The sequence below is a fragment of the Carcharhinus amblyrhynchos genome, chromosome 19 (genome assembly GCF_965287045.1).
Source record: "Carcharhinus amblyrhynchos chromosome 19, sCarAmb.v2.hapA, whole genome shotgun sequence".
NCBI lineage: Eukaryota > Metazoa > Chordata > Chondrichthyes > Carcharhiniformes > Carcharhinidae > Carcharhinus > Carcharhinus amblyrhynchos.
In genome coordinates this window covers 17,616,328-17,627,013 of record NC_137342.1, presented here as the reverse complement: position 1 = coordinate 17,627,013, position 10,686 = coordinate 17,616,328, and positions in this window count along the sequence as shown.

Genomic DNA, 10,686 nt, shown 5'->3' with positions numbered 1-10,686 from the left:
AGAAAATCTCACAAATGTGCAGTCGGATGTAAAATTGCTTCATCTGTGAAAACTATTTGCATTGTAGAGAATACAAAACCTGCTAGAGATCTTATTGCAGTGCTATGTAATTAACTCACCACCATCGAAGTTACAGATTGCTGCAGGTCTCTCCTGCAGTCCCCCATCCCAGAGGATGCTGGATTGAATTATTAGTATAGCTGTTCCATGTGGAGATGAATTGAAGCAAAAGATGTAGCAAAGGCAGACGGACCTGAATGGATTAATCCACATTTTATAATACAGTACTCCTGATAGTCTTTAAACTCTTAAAACCATATATTTGAAATCTCATATTTCAGACGGTTCATATTAATGGGAATCACAATGTGTCAGTACTTCTCTTAATATGCATTTCAGAAATGAGAATGGAAATTTGAAGAAGTTATTTTAGAAATTGCCTGGTGTGACACTTATCTCCTCCAGCAGGAAGTTCAGAAGAATTCCTGTGATTCATTTAATCTGACAGTGTGCTTGACTCTAATGTTGTGTAAGAAAATCTCCCGTTCTAATTTACAATGCAAAAAAAAACAAAATCACACTTCCTGAATCAATTACTCGCTGGGAAATAACTGAAATATCAAGGACACATGAAAAGATTAGTTTTTGTTTACTCTGTATTTCATTCATTTACAGAACTTTTATTAGAATATGATAATATTACAGAATTATGTATGTATATTTTGAGGTGATACTAAGATGGTACTAACTATCTTTAATGACAGCCAAATAATGATTGTGGTGAGTAGATTGTGCAGGAATATATAAAAATCGTACCAGAATGTTGTTGTCGGAATCTCTATGAAGACTTATATTAAACAGCTCCTTAATGTTTAACTCTGTGTGTTGCCAAATGTTGCATAACTGGTAGAGGTCCTCAGTCTAAACAATTCCTATAATAACTCAATCAGAACTGCAAAATCAAAATTAAATATAAATAGAAGCTAAACTATAGGTGTTTTCAGCAATTGCATTGGGGGAATTGGTGATCTAATCAAAATGTTAGCATTGAGGAAAAACATTTTTTTTCAAAACACATTCTTGATGAGGATTTCTGCTCTTTGGGTGACCTAATTAAAATGGTTTATTTCAGTAACGTTGTCATCATTTACTTGCTATTGCAGAAGTTGTTGAAGTGGGAATTATTTGGCTAATACAAAGTAGTTCAGCCCATCTGGTTTTGTTCAGGAATTGCAGGGCTGCCCTCCTGATTGAAAGCATTCCTTTTGTGCTGTGACTCCTCTTTGTCAGTTTTTGAATGTGGACAGGAAATTGGAGAGCTTTTAAGTACAAAGGTTGATTCTGATGTTACCCACGTTGCATCGGGGCCTTACATTGTTCATTTTGTGTTTAATCATCGTATATAAAGTTTAACAGAGCAGACAGCATCTCCTCATTGCAAAAAACAAGGCTGGCTTCTCGAATTCTAATTGACCATGTACAAAGCCAGATTGATGCATTGTTGGCAAAATTTGGAAATGTCTTGCTGTGGGTACTGCTTCCAGGGAGGTATTTATGAGAGAAGGGCAACTGTATAGGAGGGATGGGGAGAATTTGAATGGGAGAGGGACAAGTGTCTTAGCAGGGAGGTTAGCTGGTGTGTTTAGGAATGGTTTAAACTAATAGGGAGGGGGGGGGGGTGGGAATGTGACTGATAGCTCATTAGACACTGGGGCCAGGAGTGAGTTGGGTGAAAGGAAAATTATCAGGGAGAAGGAGGTTCCGAGGGACACTGGTGGGTTGGACTGTGTCTGTTTCAATGCTAGGAGTGTGACAGGAAAAATGGATGAGCTGAGGGCCTTGATGTTTGTGAGGAAGTTAGATGTGGTGGCAGTAACGGAGATGTGGTTACGTGAAGGGCAGGACTGGCAGCTGAATGTTCCTGGGTATGAGTGTTTTAGGTGTGACAGAGGAGGGTTGAAGAGAGGTGGTGGGGTGGTGTTGTTAGTAAAGGAAAACATCACAGCAGTGCAGAGGGAGGACAATATGGAGGAGTTAGGGATTGAGCTGCAGTGGGTGGAGTTAAGGAATAAAAAGGGAGAGATTACAATGCTAGGGGTATACTATAGGCCACCCAACAGCCCGAGGTCCATGGAGGAAGGTATTTGCAGAGGCATTTTGGATAGGTGCAGAAAGAATAAGGTGGTTGTAGTGGGTGACTGTAATCTTCCTGGAGTGGGTTGGAGGGGGCCTAGAGCTGGGGGTACGGAGGGAGAGGAGTTTGTAAAATGTGTGTTGGAAGGGTCCCTAGAGCAGTATGTAACTAGTCCGACTAGGGAGGGGGGCTATACTGGATTTAGTGTTGGGAAATGAGCCGGGGCAGGTGGTTGAGGTTGAGGTAGGCGAACACGTGGCTAACAGTGACCACAAGTCCGTCTACTTTAGGATAAAAATGGAAAGGGACGAGTGCCAGCCGAACGGGAGTGTGCTGAACTGGGGGAAGGCGAGCTATAGCCGGATTAGGAGGGAGCTGAAGGACACTGATTGGGAGGGGTTGTTAGCTGGCAAGTCCACGGTCGGCAAGTGGGAGGCTTTTAAGGGCAAACTGAAAATGTTGCAGGAAAGGCACGTGCCAGTTAAGTGGAAGGATGGGAAAGGCAGGATTAGAGAGCCGTGGATTACAGGGGGTATCGAAGACTTGGTCAGGAAGAAGAGGGAGGCGTATGTTAGGTCGAAACGACTGGGTACGGAGAATGTGCTGGAGGAATATAGAGAGAGTAGGAAGGAGCTCAAAAGGGGAGTTAGAAGGGCGAAGAGAGGGCATGAAATGGCTTTAGCTGATAGGATTAAGGAAAATCCAAAAGCATTTTACTCTTATATTAGGAGCAAGAGAGCGGTTAGAGGGAAAATTGGTCCTCTTAGGGACAAAGGAGGGGAGTTACATATCGAGTCTGAGGGAATGGGGGAGATCCTGAATGAATACTTTGCGTCGGTATTCACGAAGGAGAGGGGTTTGGTGTCGTGTAGTGTCTTGGAGGGAGCTGTAGATCAGTGGAAGGAAATATCTATTATGAGAGAGGAAGTGCTAAGGTTTTTGGGTAGCATAAAAACGGATAAAGCTCCGGGGCCTGATGGTATTTATCCCAGGCTGCTTAGGGAGGTGTAAGATGAAATTACTGGGCCTCTGATGCAAAGCTTTGTCTCTTATTTGGACACAGGTGAGGTCCCAGAGGACTGGAGGGTAGCTAGTGTTGCACCGCTGTTTAAAAAAGGTAGTAGGGATAACCCTGGTAATTATAGAGCAGTGAGTTTGACATTGGTGGTAGGAAAACTATTGGAAAAAATTCTTAGGGGTAGGATGTATGAGCATTTGGAGCGTTGCGATCTGATTAGGGATACGCAACATGGCTTTGTTAGGAGGAAGCCTTGCGTTACGAATCTGGTAGAATTCTTCGAGGAGGTGACAAGAACGGTTGACGATGGGTGAGCCGTTGATGTCATCTATATGGATTTCAGGAAGGCGTTCGACAAAGTCCCTCACGGTAGGCTGGTAGAAAAGGTTAAGGCACATGGGATACAAGGACAGGTAGCTAGGTGGATCGAAAACTGGCTGGGCAATAGGAGACAGAGAGTCGTTGTCGAGGGGACCTTTTTGGGCTGGAGGCCAGTCACCAGTGGTGTGCCGCAGGGCTCAGTACTGGGATCTCTCCTCTTTGTAGTATATATAAATGACTTGGAAGAGAGTGTACGTGGTGTGATCAGCAAGTTTGCAGATGACACCAAGATGGCAGGATTGGTGGATACTGAGGTGGAATGTCAGGTGACACAGCAGGATATAGATAGGTTGGTACATTGGGCAGATAGAATTTAATCCTGACAAATGTGAGGTGATGCATTTTGGAAGGAATAATGCAGAGAGCAGCTACATGATAAAAGGTATACTGATTAGGAGTATAGAAATACAGAGGGACCTGGGAGTGTAGGTTCACAAGTCTCTGAAGGTGGTGACACAAGTAGAGAAGGTTGTGAGGAAAGCTTATGGAATGCTAGCCTTTATAGGAAGGGGTATAGAGTATAGGAGCTGCTGTCTAATGCTTCAGTTGTACAGAACGTTTGTTAGACTGCATTTAGAGTACTGTGTCCAGTTCTGGTCACCTTACTACTGGAAGGATGTGGAGACTCGGGAGAGGGAGAGGGAGAGGGAGAGGGAGAGGGAGAGGCTCAGTAGCGATCCCTGTAACTAGTGCTCAGTCCCAGGATATCACTGCAGAAATTCGTGAAGGTAGTGTCCTGGTGCCAACCATCTTCAGCTGCTTTATCAATGACCTTTACTCCATCATAAGTCCAAATTAGGGAGGTTTACTGATGATATTCAGAAGGCCCCATATACTAAAGCAATCCATGTCTATCTGCAGGAAGACCTGAACAAGTCAGGCTTGGACTGATAAGTGGCAAGTAACATTTTGCCTCACATATACCTGGCAATGACCAACTCCAACAAGAACTAATCTTGCCATTGTCCCTTGACATTCAAGTGATGTGGATCACACCACACAACCCTGCCACAGCAACCTCTGCAAGACATGCCAGATTATCAACTTGGATACCATCATCTCAGATGAGGACACCATCCACTAGGTACATGGTCCATACACTTGCAACTCATCCAATGTGGTCTACCCAATACACTGCAGGAAAGGATGTCCCAAGGCATAGTATACTGGGGAGACCACACAGACACTATGACAACAGATGAATGAACACCGCTCAACAATCACCAGGCAAGAGTGTTCTCTTCCTGTTGGGGAACACTTCAGCAGTCATGGGCATTCAGCCTCTGATCTTCAGGCAAGTGTTCTCTTAGGCAGCCTTCATGACAGGGCAGAGTTGCTGAGCACAGACTGATAGCCAAGTTCCACACACATGATGAAAGCCTCAACCAGGATCTTGGGTTCATATCACACAATCTGCAACCCCCACAACTTGCCTGGGCTTGCAAAATCTCACTAACTGTCCTGTCTGGAGACAATACACATCTCTTTAATTTGTGCTTAACACTCTCTTCACTCACATTGTCTGTACCTTTAAGATTGATTATCTATAAAGACTCACATTCCAGCCATTATTTTGTAAATTGAGTTTGTGTCTTTATATGCCCCATTTGTGAAAAGATCTCCCACTCACCTGACAAAGGAATAGCGCTCCAAAAGCTAGTGGCTTTTGCTATCAAATGAACCTATTGGACTTTAACCTGGTGTTGTGAGACTTCTTACTGTACTAGCAGCAGCCACCACTTCCCAGTGGAGCTGCTCAGCCTGATGAGCTGTCAGCCCACTGATTTGCTGACAGCTCATGGCAGCATGATCCTTATCCTCAGTGTAATCCCCAGTGCCAGGCAGTTAATTGACTGATGAGCATCAAGTTGCATAAGGGCTCCCTAAAAGGCAGTGGTCATGGTTTTCCCAGATCTCTAGCCTTCCATTAATCTAATGCTACCATTAACTATAGACCAACATGTGCAGTGGTTAGCCTCACAGTGCTGGGGACCCAGTTTCGATTCCCAGCTTGTGTCACCACCTGTGTGGCATCTGCACATTCTCTCTGTGTCTGCGTGGGTTTCTTCAGGTGCTCCAATTTCCTTTCACAGTCCAAAGATGTGCTGGTTAGGTGCATTAGCCATGCTAAATTCTCCCTCAGTGTCCCCAAACAGGCACCAGAGTGTGCTGACTAGGAGATTTTCACTGCAGCATTAATGTAAGCCTACTTGTGACATTCATAAATAAACTTAAACTTAAAATTGTATATAAATGCAAAACATTAATCATCCCAAACAGCAATTTCCTATTGTACAGATCCATCATTTGGACATTAATTTTAAAAAAGACAGTAAATAAGATAATGTTAATTTCTTTTAAAACCATTCTGGAGTTAAAAAGTTTAGATTGTATGAGCTGAATAAATGGTGGCAATTACATCTTAATTTCTGAATTAGTGAATTGATGCGAGTTTGTCCCAGTACTTGATACAAACCAATCACAAACAGCATTGTCATCATTGTTACCCAGAAAAGTACAAGAGATCCAATGTTTATGCCTTAATTAGTGATTGAAATCAACTTTGAGAACAACATTCATAAACAGTTAATCACAATATGTTCAGATGATTAAATTTTCTTTCTTCTCATTAATATTTTAGCCTCTATGCTCCAAATGTTTCAGAGGCATTCATGGGGGATAGGCTATTTTCCCTGTGAGAATATTTACTTGTAATTTTCTTTATGATTCTTTTGAATGAAATTAATTTTGTAACTCAATACTTTCCATCACACAATATATGGCTGGAATCAAAATTCAGCTTGAAAGGTTGCAATTTATTACAGCAGAGATTAAGTACAAGCCATCCTCAACTTTACAACACTCAAGTTATGATGAACAGCACTTACAACATTTACAACTTGATACCCTGTTTCATTTGAGGGTGGCACAGTGGTTAGCACAGCACTAGGGGCCCAGGTCCAATTCTAGCCTTGGGTCACTGTCTGTGTGGAGTTTGCACTTTCTCCCCACATCTGTGTGGGTTTCCGCTGGGTACTCCAGTTTCTTCCCACAGTCCAAAGATATGCAAATTAGCTGGATCGGCCATGCTAAATTGCCTCTTAATGTCTCAAGATGTATAGGTAAGGTGGGTTTGCCATGCTAAATGGGCTCTTTGTGTCTCAGGATGTGTAGGTAAGGAAGCTTAGCTGTGATAAATGTGTGATGTTATAGGGATAGAGTGGGGGAGAGGGTCTGGGTAAGATATTCTGTTGAAGAGTCGGCACAGACTCAATGGGCTGAATGGTCTCCTTTTGCTCTGTGGGCATGCTATGATTCTACAAATTTGCAACATTGGTTTTGACTTTACAGCGCTATGCCATCAAATAAGTTCAAACATTTATACATGCGTACTGATGGTCTGTGCTGTCTATTTCCCTGGGTCAAGGCACTCAGTTGCTATCTTGAAGTGTTTTTACTTGGTGAATCTTTTTTCCAAACTTTTAAAAAATTATATTTTATATTATTTATTATTATTTAATTTATTGCTATTTCACTTTTTTATAATTGGAGTACAAAATTCTGAGCTATTTTTGTGAAAATCAGGGATGGGGCCCAGGTTCAGTCACATATCATTCATTTATAACATTGTTCTCATGGGAAAACAAGTTCCAAATTACAAAGTTTTGACTTCAGACTCTGTTTTCAGGAAACAATGGCGCCGTTAGCCTGAGGACTGCCTGGAATGACACTTTGTTAAATAAAGAGTAGGTTTTGAAGACCTTTAACAAAATTCATATATTTAAATAATCCACACTATTTTCCTTTATTGAGAATGGTGCAGTTGCTTTGCATTACAAGGAAAGTTTATATTTTAAAAGTATTTCTCTGGCATGAACATATGCTTTTTAAAATTAAACATGAATTAGAAATTAATGTAAATACTAACTACTGCTTCGTGATGGAGCAATGGCTGCATTTGGACACAGTTATTTGGACAGGGATAGCAAAATCTTGCACTATTACCATTACAGTCATATTTGCAGTTCTAATTAGAATATCAAACAATTCATGGCGCAAGATTTTTACATAATTTCCATCAGAGATTTGAATTACTTTTCACTTTCAGCCTTTTATAAACTAGTCCAAGTAAATAAGTTCAATATTGTTTCTTTAAATTTGCTACACTCATTTGGGTTCCAAGGACAATTAATAGAGAAAACACATTTCTGCTGCTAGTAATTCTAGCATGTTGGGTTACAATTATTCCCATCATTATTGGATCTCAGCATAAAGGTTATTTTGTTTTGTATATAAACCCTGTTCCTTCTCCAACATCTTCCTCAGTTGAAGTTTAAGTTCTAGTTGAAATGGGGTCTCAAACTGATTTGAGTGTCTTTGAAAATGTGCTTAAAGATTGAAGTCATTGTCCTCTGCTTTCCTTCCTGTAGAATAATATAGCCAATAGGTAAATCAAGATGGCCTGCAGCTCCAAGTAAATTAAAGTTTTAAACTTTATTTATTAGTGTCACAAGTAGGCTTACATTGACACAGCAATGATGTTACTGTGAAAATCCCCCAGTCATCACACTCTGGCACCTGTTCAGGTACACTGATGGAGAATTTAGCATGGCCAACGTCCCTAACCAGCATGTCTTTCAGGCTCGTAGGAAAGAAATCTGAGCACCCAGAGGAAACCCATTCAGACACGGGGAGAACGTGCAAACTCAGCACAGACAGTGACCCAAGCCGGGAATCAAACCCAGATCTCAGGCACTGAGGAAGCCAAACTAACCACTGTGCCATCGTGCCTCCCCTTAGTTTCTAACTCATTCCTTAGTTCCCATTTTGTTTCTTTTGCTATGCCACATAGTACTGAATCCATTACATGTCCGAGTGTCACAAGTATAATTTGGAAATTGCAATTATTATTACAAGGGTTTTTTTCTTTCCTGACTTCAAGCTGCAAGGTCCACACACCGATTAGTTAAAGAACCTCTCTCAGCACCAATAATCAACCTCAGGAACAGGAGTAGGTCGTTCAGTCTGTGAGGCGGCTCAGTGAATCATGGCTGATCTTCAGCCCTAACAATTAGTCTCTATTCCCCAAAAGAGTCAGGCCCCATTAAACACAGCTGCACCTTAGATACAATAAGTACGCACCACAGCTTTCAGAAGCACTACACCTGACAGAGTTACAACTTGGCATTTTAACTCACAATGACAAGAAGTGATTTTATTTTTAAATGAGGTATTATGTTAATTTACAAGCTATCTGGCACCAATGATCAAAGGCTTTTATATAATTTTTCATATAACTACAGAGTTCAAACTGGCAAGCAGCAGAAGCTGATACAACTGCTTCAAAATGATGTTAGCTGTGGGTTGCTAAAAGCTTCACAAAAAATGAATACAATTCATTAAATATTATATAATTCAGGGCAAAATTTCTACACATAGTTCGAGTTACCTGCATAATACCACAACATCTCTGCAAAATATATCCTTGAGAGAATCTATAGAATTCCTACCATATAGAAGCAGGCCGTTTGGCCCATCGAGTCCATTCTGACCACAATCCCACCCAAGCCCTATTCCCCTGACCCTCACTTACCCTGCTAATCCCCCTGACACTAGGATCAATTTAGCATGGCCAATCAACATAACTCACACATCTTTGGATAGTGGGAGGAAATTGAGCACCCGGAGGAAACCAACACAAGCATGGGGAGAAAGTGTAAACTCCACACAGACAATGAGCCGAGGCTGGAATTGAACCCAGGGTCCCTGACGCTGTGAGGCAGCAGTGCTAACCACTGCACCACCAGGGAGACAATAATTCAATTTTTAGTATTTACCTTCCATTTTATAATTTTTACTCTCACTTTTATTGGTCTTTATGGTACATGGAATCAGAGAATAGAATCTCCACAGTGCAAGCAAGGCCATTCGGCCCATTCAGTCTGCACTGACTCCAAAAGAACATCCCACCCAGGCCCTCCACATTATCCTGGTTAATCCACCTGACCCACACATACTGGGACACTAAGAGGTAATTTAGCATGGTCAATCTACCCAAATGACACATCTTTGGACTGCAGGAATCAACTGGAGCGCCCAGGCAATACCCATGGAGACACTGGGAGAATGTGCAGACTCCACACAAACAGTTATCCAGGGTCAGAATTGTAACCAGGCCCTTGGTACAGTGAGGCAGCAATGCTAACCACTGTGCCACATGCCATAGAATCGTAGAATCCCTACAGTGCAGAAGGAGGCCATTCAGCCCATTGAGTCTGCACCGACCACAATCCCATCCAGGTCTCATCCCGGAAGCCACACATATTTACCCTGCGAATCCACATCCACATTCACAGGATGTGTGCATCACTGGCCCTGCCAGGATTTATTACCCATCCATAATTTCCCTTGAAAAGTTTGTGATGAGCTGCTTTCTTGAACAGCTGCAGTCTGTCTCGTGTAGGTACACCCACAGTGCTGTCAGGATGGGAGTTCCAGGATTTTGGCCCAGTGATGGTGAAGAACGGCAATATATTTCCAAATCAAGATGGTGTGGCTTAGAGTGGAACTTGCAGATGATGGCATTACCATGCATCTGCTGCTCTTGTCCTGTGTGGCAAAGGTAGCAGGTTCTGAACATGCTCTCACAGGAGCCATAGAATCCCTACTGTGAAGGTGGCCATTTGGCCCATTGAGTCTGCACCCACCACAATCCCACCCAAGCCCTATTCCTATAACCCTGCATCTTTATCCTGCTGGTCTTCCTGACTCTGGGGTCAATTTATCATGGCTATTCACCTAACTCTCACATCTTTGAAATATGGGAGGAAATCGCAGCATCCAGAGGAAACTCATGCAGACACAGGAAGAATGTGCAAATTCCACACAGACCTGAGGCCAAATTGAACCCAGGTCTCTGGCACTGAGAAGCAGCAGTGCTAATCACTGTTCCACCATGCTGCCCAATCTTGGTGAGTTACTGCAATGTGTCTTGTAGATAGTATACACTGCTACTACTGTTTGTCAGCGATAGAGGGAATAAACGTTCAAAGGGATGGATGGAGTGCTGATCAAGTGGGCATTGTCCTGGATGGTATCGAGCTTCTTGAGTGTTGCAGGAGCCACACTTAAGCAAGTGCAGAGTTTGCCATCA